The sequence below is a fragment of the Cuculus canorus genome, chromosome 3 (genome assembly GCF_017976375.1).
Source record: "Cuculus canorus isolate bCucCan1 chromosome 3, bCucCan1.pri, whole genome shotgun sequence".
In the NCBI taxonomy this organism is placed as follows: Eukaryota; Metazoa; Chordata; class Aves; order Cuculiformes; family Cuculidae; genus Cuculus; species Cuculus canorus.
In genome coordinates, this window is record NC_071403.1 from 91,560,469 (window position 1) to 91,580,243 (window position 19,775).

Here is a 19,775-nt window from a genome sequence, read left to right on the forward strand (position 1 = left end):
TCCTGTTCCTCTCCAGCTTCTCTGCTCCTTCTCCAGCTCCTGAATAGCAGGACTGAGTCCACCACAGTGAAAGCACACAGAGTCTCTGAACACCACAAGGGCATGATAGTGCAGTGACCTGCCAGGCCAGTGCTAAGTTTCACCACTACTCCATAGTATGATGAAGATAAGGAGAACAGTCTCCCATAATGCTGGAGAGAGTATCTATGATGTGGAAAGAAAAGAAACATTGATTAGATCTGGAGATTTTATAGTGTAGATATTGCACTTGATAAGCAATGCTCACTTCTCAGCAAAATCTGCTCTATAACCAGCCTGGGACAGCTAGTGAGGCTTTCCAACTTGTAAACAAAGGATATGGAATGGACAGAAAATCAAGACAACACTGAAGTCCTAATTAAAAATGAACAAAATGTATGACATTCCAGATGTTTTTGTATGCTTGTGGTTACTAATCTTGTTTTAAAGAGCAGCAGTAGGGACTCATTCATTACTACTTAAGCTTTCCTCTTTTTTTTTGGTTTTAAATTTTAAAGTTTTTTTTTTTAAATGCAGTTAATCATCTTAGAAATCAGCCTTTTAAAAGGTGTTTTTTATTGTTTCATACAGCCCCTGCCTTCCTACCAGCTCAAATAATTTTGACATATTCATACAGTTGAAGTTGGCATTTTGACACGTGTACACATTTTTTTCATCTGCTTGCTGGGGATTACTGCAATGCCTGAGGTTTCTTTTAACACTCTGAAAAGCCTCTGGCTTTGTGCAAGGCTGCATTCCTAAACAGTATACCAACTCCGAGGTTCAGCCAGTGTTTACTTTGAGAGAGAACTTTTTAATATCAAAAGGAAAACAGTCCTCCTACATTCCACATAGGTAGATGCTGTTTGCCATTTAAAAAAAAGGCAGTAATAATGACAGATGAAATTTCTGTTTCAGGAGAAGAGTCATAATTACAGTTGAATCATGGGTGTGGGCTGAAGAAAAGATAAGCACAACGTGTTTTGCAGAATCAGGCATATGATTAAGAATACATCTTTTTGCTTTGCTCTTTATGAAAACAAGAGTGATCTGTGGTATGGATATATTTCATTTTATTAGAGAACTATTTAATGTATTTATCTTCAGAGAGAGACTGTCTATAATAGGACAAACAGTTAGCTGGTTTAAGTCCAGACTTCTGTAGTTATGATCTAATTTTGTTAACTTCTCAGCAAATGATGTGACCTGGTACATCTCAAAAACTGGTTTCTTATTGAAGGCCCTCCAAGGCTGAGCTGACTTCTAGCTGTGAAAGAAGTGACTATTCCATTCTCCCTGCTCTATCTAACTAGGTGTTCAAACCCTTGCTTTGGCACTAGCAATCATGCAGCAAGCTGGTCTGGCTAAAAAAGCTTTCTTTTTGGCAGGTTTCCCATTCTGCTAGCCCAGCTGATTGATCTGGCTAGTCGTGGAGCCACACTGTTGCTGGAATTTGTACAGGGAAGGCAACAAGAATGCACGTGGGGTAAAGTGAAGGCACCCCTTTCAAAGGCGCCTTACAGATCAGTTTAAGACATTAGTGAAAATGCTGCATTAAATATACAGTTGCAACTTATGACCTTGTTCTTGCTGAAGTGAGCAGTAAAACACCCATGCATTAGCACTGGGCTCTTACTAAATAAATCCGATGATGCTACAGAGGAAACGTCTTTGTCATCTGTATAAAATACATGTATTGCAGGGGTGAGCAGAATAAGAAACAGACACATTCCATTTATTTTATATACAGTTATGGTTCCCAATGCTGCTGGATTAAATCAATTATGAATTATATACATTCTGGAAACTGAAGCGTGTGGCATATGGAGCATGTGGAACACCTTCATGACATGGAGAACCAGGAGTCAGGAGGGAATGAGGGAAACCATTCTAATATTAGTTGGATTTTCATCTTCAAAAGCATGTCTTATTGTCAGTGGCATGCTCTAGCAAGAACAACGGTCACTGGAAAAATGGTGCTGTTAAAGATGATATTTAAATTCAGAGTGTAAAGTGTCATTTATCCTGAACTTAAAAATCTGTTTTTATTTTTAAAGATTTCTCTCATAGACTATCAACTGTTCATCTTGGGAACCAAGAAGGAATCTTTCCAAAGCCATGTGAGGATATCTTAGGTTTACTCAGGGTGAATGTGACTCTCCTGCAAGAATGACCCTACTTATTTTTCTTCTACTCAACAGTTTAACTGTTCTTACAATGGTGCAAATAGATTCAAAGGGGAGAAGGGCTAATCCATTTGTTTTCTTCCCACACAAGATGTATTTAAAATCTTTTGCACTTTTGCGAACGTTATGCAATCAATCTCATTCAAAGACGTGCAGCCCACAATATTTAGCCCTGACAACTGTGCCGACATGAAGAAAGAAGGTGCCGCTTTGTTGTTCTGAATCACTCCATGAAGACCAGCCAATCCAAACAGATTTTATTTGGGTGTAAGGCTTTTTTTTGTTATTATTGCCAAGACAGCTTCATGCTCAATTAAAACCAAAACATGCTGAAGACCTAAACCTTTTAGCAATTCCAGATCTGCTAATGATGTCAGATTGGGCAGTTCCCCACCAACGACACATTTATTACAGAGGCTGACATCAGTGAGAAATGATAATCTGCTGTCAAAGCTCTTTGCTGGGGCACATGAGAACTAAATTCATGTTTTCACCTTCGCTGTGCTTTTGTGTGACCTTGATGAAACTAATTCTTTCTCCGAATTGACGTAACTGTACTTAAGGAGTTTATAATATATACATAGGTGGGATGGTAGCTTCTGAAAACAGTGGTTAAAGTGCTGTGCAGAAAGCTTGTCATTGTCAGTGATGTGTTCTTGCAGTTTAGAAGGTCCCGCACAACACAGTGAATGTGCAAGACCACTGGGATCAAGTGAACACAGGACTCTTTCCTGGACCCTTCAATTTCTTCTGTAGTGCTAATTTGCCTTCATTTAGGCAATTTGAACAGCAAGTACCAAAAGTGTGTCTTGTAGCAAATTTTCATTTTGACTGCCATCTAGTAGTAGTCTCTGATTTCCATTAATTACAGCTTTCAGGTGCTGCAAACGTTAGAATTGGGAAACTGAAGTTGATGGCAACAAAAATCAGGAAGAAGGGCAGTCTGTGCCTTTTCTGAACTCCTTGGGTCATTCTAGAGAGTGCAGTTCCTACCAAATGTCATGATTTTAAGGTACCTGTTATCTCAGTGGATGTCTATCCTGATAGGAGTGCTTGATTCCAGAATTGCTTTTGATAACCAAGTGATTTTTTTCATTAAAAATGGTAAAGCCTCCTGCCAAATGACTGTCTGAACAATTACACTTGAACCAAAAAATGGAAGGAAAAAAATCATGTCGGGTCAAGCTGAAATAAAAGGCTTGCAATTTTCTTGATGAGATCAGTTCTCATCCATCACATTTTTGTAATTAAATATTTTTTCTATTCAAAGAGAAACATTGTTTCACTGAAAATAAATGTAGGTAAATTTGGTCTCAAAACTTTGCTGCAATATGGAAAATGGATTTGTTCAGTATTTGTCTTTTCCGGAATCATTACTTTTTTGGCTGTTCTTGTCACAGTAAGGAAAACTCAGTAATTTCAGGAGACAGCCTCTTGATAAATCATAGCCTAATTTCCCAAGAAGGCAAGAAGGTGTAGGGAAGTTGTGCTCTGCCAGATTTTACTAGTATCATGCACTGGGTGAATATCTGTATTCATGTTCAGCAGTCACTTTTTTACGGAGGAAGTACCACTGAAACTAGTGGGTAGAGTTTTTTTATATAAAAAACCTTATATATAAGTTTTTTTATATTGAGAACTGTCAAAGAGTCGGAAATGTGGGGAGTTAATCCTAGTGCTAAGGAAATACGTGCGGCTGCCTTTTACTTCATGACAGAGCTCAGATTTCTTTGGAAGTCTCTAAAGCTTTTACTTTTTTTTTTTTTTGTTCCCCCAAATTGCTATGTAGATTTTCCCCTCCTGAAAAGGTTCGCCTACATTTCCAGACTTCTGCTAGCATCTGGCAGTTGCCAAACTACTGCAGTTTCTGACTGCAGGGCACAAAAGCCTTAGTGTTAGTGGGCTTTTTTTTGTCCATGTTTCCTTAATGACTTGTGAGGAAGAGCAACAAAAACCCACCTACCATTTGTAGAGTCTCTTCCTTGCTACTGAATGAGCTGGTCTTCCCTTCATCTAAGATAAACTTTTCATGCTCATGACAAAGGTAATTCTCAAAGTCCAAAGCATAGCAACCCAAAATGTAAAAGTCTGGGATCCCAACTCGTAACTTCTACTTTGTTTAGATTGTAAAGCATCCTGAGCTACTTGCAATAGTGATAAAAGGAAATGTTGTCTTAATATTAGAAGACAGAGGTATTTTTGTTGTATTATACAAAGAAGGGAGCTTTTTATATGGAGTATTTCTGTCAATGTACTGATATTTGTTGAACTTAAGAATTTGTATAATGCTGTCTTTCCAAGACAAGCGCCTGTAGAATAGTCTGCTATCCACTTTTTTTGCTCTCCATAACATTGATTAGTGTTAATTTCTGGTTGGGGAATAGGTAAAAGAGTGTCTCAGAGCTTCATAGCAAGTTATAGTCCCTTTCTACATTATAGGTTAGATGCTAAACCGTGCTGGTATTGATTGCTTCACAGACTTGATGAATGGATTTAATGGGCTCTGTTTAGCTATCAACATTCATGCCCTAGAAACCATGGCTGGGCAGTGAGAGTCATGCTTGCCAGCAGTCCTGTGGTGTGACAGAAAAGCAAACCATGCATCATACCCTGCTTCAGAGCTATGGACACGCAACATTGGCTCGGCTAGTGAGGGATGCTTGTGGAGCCACAGCTTGTTGTAACTACTCTGTATTTCACTGTACAGGATGATTGTTCTGACATCCCTTACTGGGCAAGAACTTTGAAGGACCAAATGGTGCTTCTGTACTGGTGTTATGGTCAGGATCAGAGGAACTTTACCAGTTATCACCTCTTACTGAGCTTTTATTTGCAGAAGCATAAGGTTGTGATGCTTATGAGCTGGATTCCTTTTGTATGAAGCCAAACTGGAACACGTGCATGTAAAACCCTGCCACTGCAAATGAACACTTTATAAGTGGGACCAGACTAGACTTAGCATGAAGAAACTGTGGATGATATATCCTCAGCCACAAGTGGTTTGCCCTACAGAGCTGTCCATTATGATTTGCATTACCTGCTATGAAAGCTGAGTGTACAACTCTAACTAGATTCAAATGGGACTAGAAAAACTTAACTCTTGTCTATAAGTTACCCTGATGCAGCCTCTGTTGGTGAGAAAGGGAAGAGTACAACTGGCAGACTCAGTACTGCAGATGTAAGTGAATGAAATAAAGAAACCATAACATGCACTTGTTTAGCCTCACTTAGTGAAATGTTTGCACAGGTTCTGCTTTAGCTCCAGCAAAATCATGTGTTTGCAAAAGTTAATGTGGGTCAGCGGATGAGAATGATAAGTGAACCTAGTGACATACGGTGGTGAAGAAAATGAATGCAAAATAGGAATGCAATGTTTGGACAAGAAATGTTACTCTACTGAGCCAAAGGAAAAGGCTTGAGATCAATCAGCCAGAAGACGAAAAGCCTTAAAGGCAGAAGAAATGCTAAAGTTAGCATGTGTGTCTTACTATAAATTGGGGTAATCAGAAACAGATATTCTCAGAAGAATATTTCCAAAGTTTCCTGGCTTTGCTCCAGGTACTTCAAAGCCCTGTTATCAGTGAATTGTGGTCCCAGTGTTAGGAAAGCTGGGTGATGTTCTAAGGAAATGTCAGCTACAGATCACAGTTTCCTCTTGTTTCTGTGAAAAGAGGTCAAGTTAACAAATGCACTGCCCACACGCCGTCTCTGTCACAGCCCTCCATGGCCCACTTTGTTAGTACTTGAGCTAATCCTTAGGCTAGGGAACAAAATTGCTGTGAAACAGTAGGCTCTTTGATTTAGGAAGCAAAGTTTAAAATAATACCCCAGCAGCATGTATTGCCAGAAATCTGCTAGGCTGTAGCATTCATTAGAGATGTGCAGAACAATTAAGGGAAGTGTTCAATTCCCTTACTCCACTTCAGGATCCTTCTCACACTGTGGGATCTCTTATGGAATTGGATAAATCTGTACCTTGCTATCTGGGTGCTATTTAGTACTGAAATTTGATTGAGCAATTTGGATGAATGGAAACCTCACTTCTGTTGTGTTCTTTATAGGCACCAACATGCAAAATTTCCTCTTTTATCTAAACAGTATCCTTGCCCTTCACTACTTAGTTCTCAGTGGTCTGAAGAGTAGAGTTGGGAAAAGTTTATTCTTTTTACTTTACATAATGTGCCTGTTTCAGAAATCCAAGTGTTACGTCAAAATATTGAGTTTGCCTGGTCTGCCAGGATTCAGTCTTGTTACTTCAGAAATGGGTTTGCTAGAAGGTCACGTGTAAGGGACCTTTTAAAGGTTAGATATTGCAGTCAATGAACTGTCTGAGATTATGAAATTGAATCACTTTAGTTTGGCTGTTGAATTTCAATGGAGCTTGATCTGATGTTTATAGGGAGGATGGTTTACATTGTAAGACTTTAGATTTATTCTTAATCACTCCCCACACTTCACCAACCCAGGCCAGAAATATGCTGAATCGGTGCATGGACACACCAAAAGTCAACGTATCCATCAGCGAAGGATCCACAACAGTGTTTGCGTAGCTATTTGTAACTACCTAAATGAGGAAACCCTCAGTTCACAGTGCAGTCTTGTCTTGGACAAGTGAATCTGTGGCTTCACTCCCTCTCCTCTAAGCTTTGCAGTCTTGCATGGGTAAATGCAATGCTATCCCCTAGGCTCAAACAAACTGAGTGGGATGGGAGTTGGATTTCCATGTTTTCAAGTATTATGAAAGCAGAGAAAGCAAAGCTAAGCTTTGCTAAAAATCTACATACATATTATGCCCGTTAAGTTCTTTTTAATGTTATATCCTGTGACAGAAGCAGAAGGAAATAGATAACTAGTGTCAATTCAATATGTTGGTCTAAAACTAGTTCCAAAGACGTGGACTTTTAAGACGTGATGAAAGGAAATCAAAAGATGAAAGTGCTTTGAATGTGTTTATTTTTGCAAGCTCTGGGAGTACTAATAACTGTCAGACAGACTCACTCGCTTCTCTGATCATGGATGTAGTGGTAGAAATAATACAGTGACACAGAACTCTCAGTGAACTTCCACACTACCAGGTGAGTACAGGCCACCCCTGGGGAGGGATGCAGACATATGTGCAGTTTAGGTGTAGTGTTGTATGTATCACAAATGTTTAACCTTCATTCTATTGTTCTAATCTGAAAAAGTGCTACCTATAAAGAGGCAAAAATTCTAATGCCATTATTTGCCAATAATTCTTCAGAATCAAGAGCTAGGTTCGGAGGAGATATGAAAGGCCACATTTGTAGCAAAACATCAGAAAATGCATACAAGAGATGAGAAACACAGTTATATTTTACTAAGCTGGAATCATGAATCATGCTCAAAAGAGTCTCAAATATTCAGTTCACACATACTGCTTTTATGGGGGGGAAGGATAGTTGAAATAAAATACTACAAGTGAGAGATGCTAGACACGTTGTTTACTGCACTAATAAAAAATGCTTAGATGCTCAGCTGAACATGCTATAAAGACTTATGTGGAGCCAGGTAGAACAAAAGTAAGAAAACTGAGGTGATTTGCAGACACAGATCTATGTGGATTCAGAAATGCTTAGTTAAAGCAGCTCTACATTTTTTACTGCTAGTGACAAGTTGCTGCTGGTTCTGGCCTTGTTTCTGACTTTTGGCTAACAGCTCCCACCTCTCATAAAACTGCATAATGTAATTGCTGTGCTGACCCAGCAATGGTATTTCAAGCCTGATCTAAAGATTCATCTCTCTGAGATTACTTTGCTTGCCTTAGTTTTGCTTTTTTGATCACTCTTGTTATTTTAGAAGGGGGAAAAAAAGAGAACATGGCCAACTATGAGCACTAAAAGACTTTCCAAAGCTTAATGTTTGTTCTCTTTGCAAGTCATTTATGAATAGCTAGCTATTCAGTTTGTTCAGTTATTGTGAATCACTGCATTTGAGATTTAGAAGTTTGTCATGAACTGTTTGCTCTGTGTTCAGGTAGTCTGACTAGTGGGCTATGACTAGTCTGCAATTTTGCTGACTGGAATGCTTATAAATGGGAGGAAAGAATTCAGCATTTTCAGGATGACTGCTTTAACTCTTGTGTGTGAATTTTTTTCTGAGCAAATAACCACAAAAGTATTCACCAGACCTTCACTTCCAGAAAACAGTCAAATGCATTGCAAGTCACTTATTTATAGATGTAGAAAAACTACTAAAATGGTTTTAAAGTGCTGCAAAAGTGGTTCACTTTGAACCAATGTTCAAATAGCTCATTTGATGAGAGTAAGCCATCATCACGTTTCATTGGGAGAAGAAGATGTACCTTTTGTTTAATGTATAGTGGTTGCAGTCTTACAAATATCTGATCCCTAGGTATTTGAGCTTCTTAGAAACATAACTTCCTCCAAATCCACACTCTCTTATTCCCAGAAACTCATCCAAAGAAGCAGAGCTAATGTGGTTGAATAAATGACTGCGTGTATGGAACAGATTCTTCTCAGACCTGGTCTCAAATTTATTGTAAGAGTTCTCCTCTGATGTACAGCAGCAGAATATAAATTCAGGGCTCCACTCATGGAAGCAGTTTTCAAAAAGAAGGAGACCCACTGTAACAATGAGTGAAGGCAGACTAGTTGTTATCTTTCAAGCATGGAGAGGGTAGCCTTACGATTTTCTGTCATTCTAGTCCTTTTCTATTTAACCCCGACAGAAGTGTAACAGAAAAGTAGACCTAAATTTTTCTAGGTTTGATATGAAAATAGAGAAAAGACCTTTTTATTCTGGAAGAACTCAGATTTCAGGACTGCAAGAGACATGTCTTTTCTTGGGACTTTGCTGTGGGCTTGCTCCTTCCTAAAGGCAAACCTTTTTGGCCCCACTGAAATTTTCAAAGACTTCTTTTTTAGAATGTTTCTTCATTATATTAAAGGACTTGCCACCTTCCTCACCAGGGAGAAGAATTGAAGGTAATACTGCTGCACCATCCAGCCTGTGAAGCACGCTCTGCAATTGCTGCTCTGAAGTAAAGACTAAAGAAACATTTTTGAGAGTATGAAGCAGGACTATTGCCTTAGGCTGACCCAGGAGCTGTTGGACATGGGATGAGAGCAATCACTCCAACAGGACCAGCTGTATGGTAACTGACTAATAACTGCAGTACTCTTAGTTCTTAACAGGAACAGAATATATCTTCCCTTGTTATTGTTAGTGCAATGGAGGCCCTGGATACAGCGTGCTGCTGCAGGCAGTTATTAAAAAAAGAAAGTCTGAGAAGCAATGGATATGTTATCTCCTCAAGAAGCAGGGGCATCTCTGCTTGCCTCTCCCATCCTGGGGTCTGACCTTCCTTCCTCAGGCCTGTCTTTAATATCACTTACTGAGAGTTAGAAAGTGCAGCACTGCTGAGAAAGGTCTGGACTGTGCAACCTGCCTCTCATCAAGGATGGCTGCTGAAGCCTCCAAAGGACCCTGACTTCCTCTCTTATCTTTTGAAAAAGATTATGTGAAGAGGAGGTGGTGACTGTGTGTATGTGTTCAGGGAGGGGAGAGGGAGAAGAGTGCAGAAACATTTCCAAGAAAACATTTCAGTAATTCTCTCTGTTAGTATGGTGCGTCCTTCCACTGGCTGACTGGTTAGCTGGGAAGATCGCTGCACACACCGAAAGACACAATTTCCAATGTAATTCTCACAACCTCTCTAGGATATCACAGGCAACTTTCTGTTTCTTTTTCATTGTCTTGACATTTAGGGAGATTTCCACAATGCTAGTTTGTCCTAGATGATTCAAAGTTAAAGTTAAGAAAAAGGTTAAACCAAAGGAAATTCTGCATACTGGAGTTATTCCAGTAACTATAACTGTGCAGTCTTTGATCTCCTACATATTTCAGGGTTTGCCTCACCACCAGAAAGTTATCTTTATGTTCAGATTTAGGCAGGGATAAGTAAATTAAAGAAATACATCTCTGAATTCTACTGTTAAGATGATCAGAGGTTCTATCTGTCAAAAAGAGCAGGTGAGGCATTTGGCCTCACAAGATAGGAACTTTTAAGTAAGATATAGCACAAGATATGAACTTTTAAGTAAGGGAATAGTAACACAAGGAATTCTCATGGTCCTTTTTATTACTAGATCTGCAAGATTCATCGTACAAGCATATTTTTCTTTGGATATCCCTTGCATGATGGGAGGCCAGTGTTTCCTAGTGGACAGAATATTGTTGGGTAGTCCGTGAAAGGTAGAAACTTTTATTGATAGCATTGCTTTGTTTGTAACCTTCTGCAAGCAGTTCTGGTTTCCTATTCCTAAATAGGGGGAGAAGCTTTTAGTCTGATTTTAAAAAGCCCTTTGAAACTTAATATGAGGTAAGGGTTTTGCTTTTTTTTTGCTTTTTTTTGAAAAAAAATAAGGCAGAAAACCACTTTGTCCTCAATTTTTGCCCTCTTTTTTTGAGAATGCCAACAACTGACACCAACTGTGACAGTGGCTTTTGAAGTGAGAAGCTTTGTGCCTGTCATATCAGCTGAGATACCATGCACACTTAATAAGCTTTGGACTCCTGAGTAGCCCAATGAAGCCAAGTGCAATGTTGCTGTTATGGTAAAGCTAAGATCTTTGCTCACTCATGTTTTTTTTTTAAGTAGGACTGGAAAAACTGTGTGAAGAGCCTTTTCATCTTTTGTCTCCTTTTTCTGTCTCAGGCCAAGTCAGAGTCAGACCTTGATGAAAGCCCAGACACTTTCAAAAAAGCAATTGTTTAATTCTGTGTGTATTTTAGTGTAAAGGTTATAGTACATGCAATTAATATGACTCAGACTCAGGGTCAAAAGTCTGGGTTGACTATGACTGGACTTCTAATTTCCTTCATTCTAAGTCACCCATCCTTTCTCTGAGTCATTCTTCAGCAGACAGCTTTAAGTTTAAAATTAGAAAATAGAAACATATACCAAGATGAATAGCTGGTGAGAATGCTGCAGGAACAGCTTAAGTTTCATGAGCTGATGTAGTAGCAGCTATCTCAAAGGGGCTCCATTCTAATGTTTGTAACTGGTGCACTTCAAGTTAAGATATTCATAAATAATTCAGGCTGTAGAACATCTGCAAACATAAATGGCATGAATGCATCACAAGCTGCTAAACTTGCCTACTGTTGCCATCAAAAAATCCTTTTGTGCAACTTGCTACAGATGTCCTTTGTAGAGAGCCTTCCACAGCACACCCTGGCCATGCAAGGCCCTGGGAGGATGCGCAAGGTCTACCAAGCAACAGCAGTGGCATTTGTTATGCTTACAGGCCTTTTCAGAGAGTACAGGTCTCTTGGTAGAGGTCTTTAGCACACACCAGCAGTCAAGTTTGCAAATAAGGCTCAACAGATGCATTTGAAGGGAAAGCCGAAGACATAAAGCATACAGAAGTGGTAGAATAAGTCACTGTCCTGACTCTCTCTAGTCCTTATTGTGGTATGCTGAACGTCTTTCAAAGACAGGTCTGAGAATATGTCTATCAAAACCTAGATAATTTATCAGATTAGTGAGCTACATACTCTTGATTATTTAAAATCGATTAAGTTAAAATACTGGTGCTCAGAAGGCAGGGCTGAATAAAGCTGGGATGACTGTTTACCTGAGTAAATAGAGCACACAGTCTATCATCAATGTATTTAGAAGGAGGTGAGAGAGTCTATTTTGATTGCATAGATTTCTCCCTTGTGTAATTCCCTTTGCACTCCAGTCTGGTATCCACATCCTACACTCTTTCAATGGCCATAAAATCACGTTTTTCAACATTACTTACTCTATTGTAGTGTATGAAAGACTATGTAATGGAAAGGGACAAACAGATAGAATTATAACACAAAAAGGAATAAGATTGTCCACTGAAGTTAACATGGACTCTCAGTCTATGTCTTCCACAATTCTTGTTGACTAGCTCTTCAGTTTTAATCGAAATTTTTAACTAAGACAAATTTGAATATGAGTTCATAAAAATGTCTAGCAGTGACATTCTTGGAATTCACTTTACCATCCAAAAAATATAGCAAAATTCTTGCCAGAAGAAGAGAGACTCCTCTACCTGAAAGATGTGTATCATTAATTCATTAAAAACAAAAAAGAAATAAAACCACTTGAAATATTTATTAAGTATTTAAGCTCTTAGCATTTAAAATAAAACATATATCCTCTTGTTATGGTATGAGCTAAAGCAGAATTAGTTTTCTGACCTCAGCTAAGTCTTGTCTAAGTAACTTAATTTTCTGAAAGTTAACTGAATTTTTTTTGAAAGTGTTCTCTCTAGAAGTGATAACATGAGGTATTGGTATGCAGAGATGCCATTGCTTGTACTTATTCATATAATAACCAAGGCCATCCTCAAGCTGGAGAAAAAAAAGTCACACCTGCAGGGAAGGATGGACAGGACAGGTGACCGAAAATTGGCCAACAGAACGTTCCATACCGTATATGTCATACTTAGTATAAAACGGAGACATCATGAGGGTCTCACTCTCTTCTGTGATGGCCAACATCTAGTGAGGACCTTGTCTGTCTGTTTGGTCCTGATCCTGGATCCATGTGTTCCTGAATCCAGTTCCTGAGTCCAGATCCCTCCTAGCTGCAGACCCATGTGTCTGCTTTACATTATTTGTGGTGATATATAGTCACTGAGGAGCGGGGCATGATCTCATATATTTGTATGTATCTTATTACTTTCTATTATTATTATTATTATTATTATTATTATCATCATCATCATTATTATTATTATTGTTATTAATTTTATTGTTATTATTATGTCATTAAAGCTGTAGTTTTAGTTTCCAAACCACAGGTCTTTTTCCTCTAATTTTCCTTTCCCCTTTCTCTGAGGGTGGGGGGGAAGGGAACTGGGAGCACAACTGCTTGGTTTTAGCTGCCAAAACTGGACAGGCTGGGGCTAAACTGTGACAGCTCTCTGCATCTCAGTTCCCATTTCCGTAAAAAGAGTTGACATTACTCCTAGTTCACAGAAACTCTAATAATCAGTTCCATTCCCCAAAGATGCTTGTCATTCCCTGGGTTCACAAGCTACACACTCATGTCTGGGCTTCTTTCGACCTGCACAGTCAAAAGAAGGTGGTTCATTTGTCTGTGGAGTGATCTGGAGGCTGACAAGGTCACTCATAGGATGAAAACTAAAAGCAAAATCATTCTGGCTTCGATCAAAATAAACAGGTCGAAAACTGGGGTGAGCAGCAGAGACATGGGGATGCAGCTTCCCAAAGTTGCAGAAAAACAGATTTCAATCTGTTCAGATCACAATCTGATCCCTGAACACAGTCAAGGTCACTCAAATTCAATCTGACACACACCGATACCAGTCAAGAATCAGTAAAGTAAATGAGAGAGAAAGGGGGAGAGAAAGAGAAGGGAAGAAAGAAGAATCACCACATCAATGGGAACACATGGTCACTCCTGAAGCGGCTTCTTTCAGGCCATGTCGTCTATGCTGTTCTGATTGAAGTGGTGGGGGTGCATGAGAGTTCTTTTATAAGGCCGGTCCATGGCCCATCAGCACGTGGGAGGTGGTCTTGCCATGTGTGTGCAGAAGCTCCTTCGTGAGCGTCTGGCCAGGGCAGTCAGGTGGTTGTGAGGAGGGGTGGCAGTGCCCGTGGCTGCATCTCCTCCCTCCGTCACTGCTGGCTCAGGACCATGAGCTCAACCAGGCGAGGCAGAGCGGTGGTTGCTCCTGCACCTCCTCTTCCACTGAACCTAGTGCCGCAGAGGAGGCCCTCAGGTGATATCCTAAGATTAGCCTTTGGGGAGCGCCTGCTGCTGCACCCCCTCCACTATTCATTGCTGGCACCACAAAACAAGGGCACAAATGGCCAGTCTTCAGATGAAATATTTAAGGCAAACAAAGAAGTAAAGCCAGACTTTACAATGCTCATACATCTTCGTAATAGACATAAGAGAAGATCCTCAAATGTCCTGCTGAAGTCAACTGGTGTTCAGTGTTTAGCTTCGTGAAGACAGGATTTGTCCTAGAGGGCAAGAAACCAATACAAAGTCTTCTCTGTATGTAAGATATCACCATAAAAGCTCCAGATATTAAGCTGAAGTAGCCAATGTTACTTGGCAAGTGGAAGGGAGAATGGATAATGCTTTCTGACAAGGCCAGGTAACAAATAGTTCTGGTTTCCTTTTCAAGACAGCTTTCCCTCAGACACCTGAGGGACTGATTAGTCTAATTAATGTGTCTTAGAATAGCTTCAGTTTTTCTGAGGAAGAATGTATAAAAATTATGAAAATAAGGAGCCTATGAATATAAGCTTATGAAAATAAAGAGGTGATTCGTCACAGCCAACACAGCTTAATTAAGGGCAGGTTGTGCCTGACAAATTTGGTGGCCTTCTACTGTGGGGTTACAGCATTGGTGGAAAAGGGAAAAGCAACTGATATCATCTACCTAGACTTGTGAAAAACATTGGAGACTGTCCTGCACTACATCCTTGTCTTTAAATTGGAGAGACAAGGATTTGACAGAGGGACCAGTTGTTGGTTGAGGAGTTGGCTGGGTAGTCACATTCAAAGAGTTGCAGTTAATGGCTTGATGTCCAAGCAGAGACCAACAGTGAGTGGCATCCTCTAGGGACAGGTATTGGGACTGTTACTCTTTGGGATTGAGTACGCCCTCAAGCAAGTATTCTGATGATACTAAACTGTGCAGTGAGGTCAACAGACTGGAAAGAAGGGAAGCCATCCAGAGGGACTTTGAGAGGAAGGCCTGTGTAAACCTCATGAGGTTCAACAGTTCAACAAGGTCAAGTGCAAGATCCTGCACCTGGGTCAGGGCAAAAACTGCTTTAGATAACTTGTGTTATGTCAGAAAAGGAGGTTAATCCTGTGTTAGGCTGAATCAGTTCAAACTGATGAATTGATGCTTTTATGGAGGAATTGAGTTATCCTGAAAAGACATACAGATGTAGTCTTGTTTGGTTTGTTGTTTCATTTTTTTTCCTACTTGGTATTGCAAACTAAAGGCACTTATTCCATTCAGCTTTCCTTCTTCAGCAATGCCATTGAAACAGCCAATTGCTGTATAGAATATTTACCAATAACACTAATAATCTTCTGTTGTAAATGATTCCTTAGGAAAAATTGTACAATTAAGAATGTACGTACCATATTTGCATTGAAAACTCGTATAGTTGTGTTATTAAACTTCTGGAAGCATTTGGCAACATGAGTTGCTTGTGAAAGAAGCAGTGCAATGGAACGAAACATGAAGGAATGAGATGGTGGAACTTTCACGCTTAAAAACAGCTCATACAGTACATGTGATAATAAAGCCAACAATATTTTTATGCCTTTGCATCTGATTTTTTTTGCTATTGTTCTATAATAAATAAGGCTGAATACTGGAGATAAGGAAGAAATTCTCAAGCCCTAATATTTCATTAAATAATTGAGGTTTGGAAGTGCATTGTGTGCTATCCAGAATATCTTTCTGTCTCTTCCTGATAAAGATCTATTATTTATGTTTCATTGAGCAGAAAAAGCTTTTTAAAGAAAAAGAAAGAAAAATACAACAAAGAAGTGAAAATACAGTTCTAAAACTGACAGCTTCTAAAGCATGTTGGTGACCATCTTGGTATAAAAATCTGCCTGAGTAGCCTTTCATTTATGGGTACTTTTTACTTATGGAAGTGTTTTTATAAAGTGCTTACACTTAAGGTGCTTGCAACAATATTTGCTGACTTTGTTGAAATGCCACAGGTTAACTATCATGATATTGGTTTTTTTTTTTTATGTACAGCATAGTAATAAATGTAAATTGAGCTTTAAAGCATTATGGTGAAGCACAGAATTATGCAGCAACAACTTCTCTAACTCCACAACTGAAGACACTTGGGATAAAAATGAAGATGAGTTCCACAGAGAAAAGCAATTCGTGCAGAAAAATAATATTTCTAACCAAACTTCTATAAAAAAGGAGATTTTGTATTATTCTGGCTGGAATTGCTAGAATACCCTGAAATTAAAAACCTGTCATTTTCTAGAACGCTGTGTACAGGTTCTAATGCCCACAGGAACAACTTGTATCTTCCTTTTTCTCTGGAAAAAAGAGCCTGGGCTCTTCCAAACAACAACGCCACTCAATGCTATGTTGAGTCACTTGTGTAATAAAAACTCACAGTGAAGACCAATGTTGACTTAACTACCCTCCCTCTTTCCTGAAATAGTGATATATTTCTCAGAGGATGTTTCTCAGAGATTATTATTTTCTGAAATCTCATGGTGACCATCTTTGAAAGGCACACAATGACATTTGTATGACATTGACTGCTAGTTTATGCTTGCCTCTGCGCAGGTTTGCAATCCCATGGAGTTGGCACAGCTTGCATGTCTGAATGATGCTTAGGTAGGCTTGCAAGACTCCAGAGGGTATTTGGTGTACATGTAATTGGCTTCCATCTGCATTACAGACCGGGGGCAGCAGCCTTTCATCAACACTCAGAAGCATCCAGTCTCTTCTTGACTGCATCTGTTACCGCATCTGATGTTCACAGTACTACTGTATCTTGTTATCTTCCTGCACACGTATTGTAACACATTCAGGACTTAATCAGTGTTTGTCCTGCTATTACGAGTTTGTACTTGCTCTTTATAATGCAACACATTTCATCAAGCTTTTCTGTGTTTTAGGAAGATCAAGCCTTGCAAGAACCTCAAACTAGATATAACATCTCCATCTGTTGCTGCTTTTACTCATCTAAACAGTACAGATTTTTTGCCTGCATGTTTGTGGAATGGCATCACAGAGCCTGTTTTGAGCCAAAAGGATCAGTGTAGAGGCAAAATTTTCAGCTTGTGTTTTCTCACTGAAGTTAAACATGAATAATGTATGACCCACAACACTATTTAAGTAAGCTTAGGTAACATTTTCATTTTTCTTATACCATTTTATTTAGTGAGAGAGGAACTATAATCTGGTTTATGCTACAGGTCTTGCTGGTCCTATTTCCTTCATTTCAGAGGGGGAAGAACTTGTAAGCTAACGGGAAACAGAACTGTAGTGAAAAGAGTTAGGATGTATAATTTTTCTCTCTTTTTTTTTCCTGCTAGTTGTCTGATAATAATCTTTCCTGCTGTTTGCACATTACCTGCTAATGTGGATTTTATGTTTTCTATTGACTATTCTGTAGTCAGTGTTGACCGTGTGGTCTGTTATCAATGATATTTCGCATGCATCATGTACTCAGTCAGTCAAGTACTATCGGAACTTGAAGCTGCTATGCTGAGGATAGTAAAAGCCAAGATAAAAGAGTGAGGAAGACTTCCTTGCAGTAGTTTTTCTTGTAGTTTTGTCAGCTCTTAAAAAAAGGCTTAATGTAAATATATATATATAAAAGTTACATGTATGTGTGTTTATGTATACACTTGATGAATGAATATTCATTTCAAATTGAAGAACTAGACATATGAATTTTTTTGCAAAGTGGAAAAAAGAAGGAGTAGTATTTTTATAAAGGATTTTTTGCTGCCATACATCTAGGGACATTCTGAAGATAATTTTCCTGCATGATCTTTTGAAAAATGAATGAATAATCTGTGTCACACATCCATGCAATAAAACAAGAAAAGACAACTTTGTGTAATTCAGAGCCAAAAAAATGATTGGAAGATGTGGTCAGTACAATTTTATGGCTTCTAGGCCATACCAATTATTTCAGCTCATTCTATTCCAACAACACAACACAAACACTGTCCATGCCCTTGATGGCTTTATGCAATCAAAGCTTCTTCCAAGCATCTTGGGTGCCTGCTGTGGAATCACGCAGTGCAGACATGTGCATCCACTGAACTCCAGCCATATCTGCTGCTGGCTCTGGAGCTTAAGGTCACTTAAGTACTTTCTAAGAGGAAGAAATCCCTCCAAAGAATTATCTTCTGGCCTGGCTCCTTCAGACAGAAAAACTGCTAACTTTCTCAACACCAACGCTTCTGCCAGTGCTTTTGTATACATAGATTTATCTTGTGTTTACAAGTTGCTTCCTGCTGTGTACAAGCTACAACTTATATCTGCATTTCGCCAGCAAACAGTAAGGTGGCAAGGCTCTATATCTTAGTATCTTACCTCACCCATGTGAGCATCCTGTCAGCAATAAATCTATGAAATGATAGGTGCTTCTCATAAAGCAAGGCAGCATGCAAAATCAATTTTCTTTCCATTTAACATTTAGTGTCCTGAATATGTGTAGTTCTGGCTTCCTATATAACACCAAGGGGCATAGCTAAGATGAAGATCAGATAAGAGTAACTGAAAGAGCTGAAGGTAAAATTGATGGTTACATCCTTCTAGAAAAGAAGTAATCATGCTTTGCTATAATTTCATTAAATCTTGGCTTCAAGCAACTTCAACGCTAAATGAAACCATCCATCTGAGAGTTTAACATACTTCGAATTCACACAGTTTGTAAGTTTTTATTCTCCTGAACAAATCCCTCTCTAGACCACAATAAAAACACGTACTCTAGTACCCAGTGGTTCCTAAATAACTAATTGTGCCACGTGAAAATTCAGAGCAGAGCTAGTTAAGAGAAGTTGCATGGCCTTAAATCTTACTAACACAATGAAAATGAGAATGAACCACTGTCTGGTAGACTGATTATTTAACTGCATGCTACTCAATCTCTGTATCTTGCAGGCTGGGTGACAGAGGAGCAGTTTTTTACTGGCTCATCAGAAACATTTTTGACCTAGGGTCAGATTTTAACTCTCTTCCACTTCCTGCTGAGCTGCTGAGCTGCTCAAAATACAAAAGGTTGCTGACTTTCTTTCTTGAAAAGAAAATTTATATACACGTTTTTTTGTCAACATTCTTAGATATGGCTTAACTTTTTGTGGTCAAACTTGGCACAAATTGTCTTGAGCAAAAATCAGGTGGAGAAAACTGAATCCTAAAAAAAAGGGCAAAACTAAATAAATGGAAGAAACACCCAATCCTTTGAAACAGAAATGGTCAGATACTGTGATTTCTGCTTTATCTCAGTTAGACTGTCTAAACCTATAATTTTATCTGCTGCTTCAGGTAACAACAGTAATGGTGTCTACTCAGCCCAGGGATGGAGGGAGCTGGACTATGTAAAGAACTCATGAGGCTGCCAAACTTAAGGCTGGAGGAAATAAAAATTAGTAGTCAGAGCTCAGTATCATCCGGCAATGGTTAACCCAAATGCCCGCCCTGAGCAAGGGCTTGGCTGTGGCTTCACATCCAAATTGCCGCAAGGAGAGGAGAGATCTTTGAGTGTTGGTCTGCTGAAAGACTGTTTTGCTTTGGTCCTGTGGCAGGATGACTCTATTTTTCCAGGCTGTGATGTTTTAGTCTTTCTATTTAAGGTGAAAAACCTCAGAACTGTATGTTTTCTTTAACGTCTCTTAGAGATTTCAGTCTGAGAGGATGCAGTTATTATTTATATACACCAGCCCTTTGTTCTTGGTTAGGCTGCTGGAGCTTGTCTGAAATTACTCAAAGGGTTCTCACCCCTGAAACTGGAGTAAGCTTTGTGGCACAATATCCGCACTACAACACATCC

The 19,775-nt window shown here is 39.1% G+C and overlaps 1 long non-coding RNA gene across 1 annotated transcript in view; it reads left to right on the forward strand.

Annotated features, from left to right (window-relative positions):
- The window catches only part of LOC128851769 (uncharacterized), a 32,471-nt gene extending 19,753 nt beyond the window's left edge, over positions 1–12,718 (forward strand). The window contains exon 3 of the long non-coding RNA XR_008449206.1: positions 9,155–12,718. This is a non-coding gene — a long non-coding RNA (uncharacterized LOC128851769). The remainder of the gene's footprint in view (positions 1–9,154) is intronic.
- Positions 12,719–19,775: the final 7,057 nt, after the last annotated feature.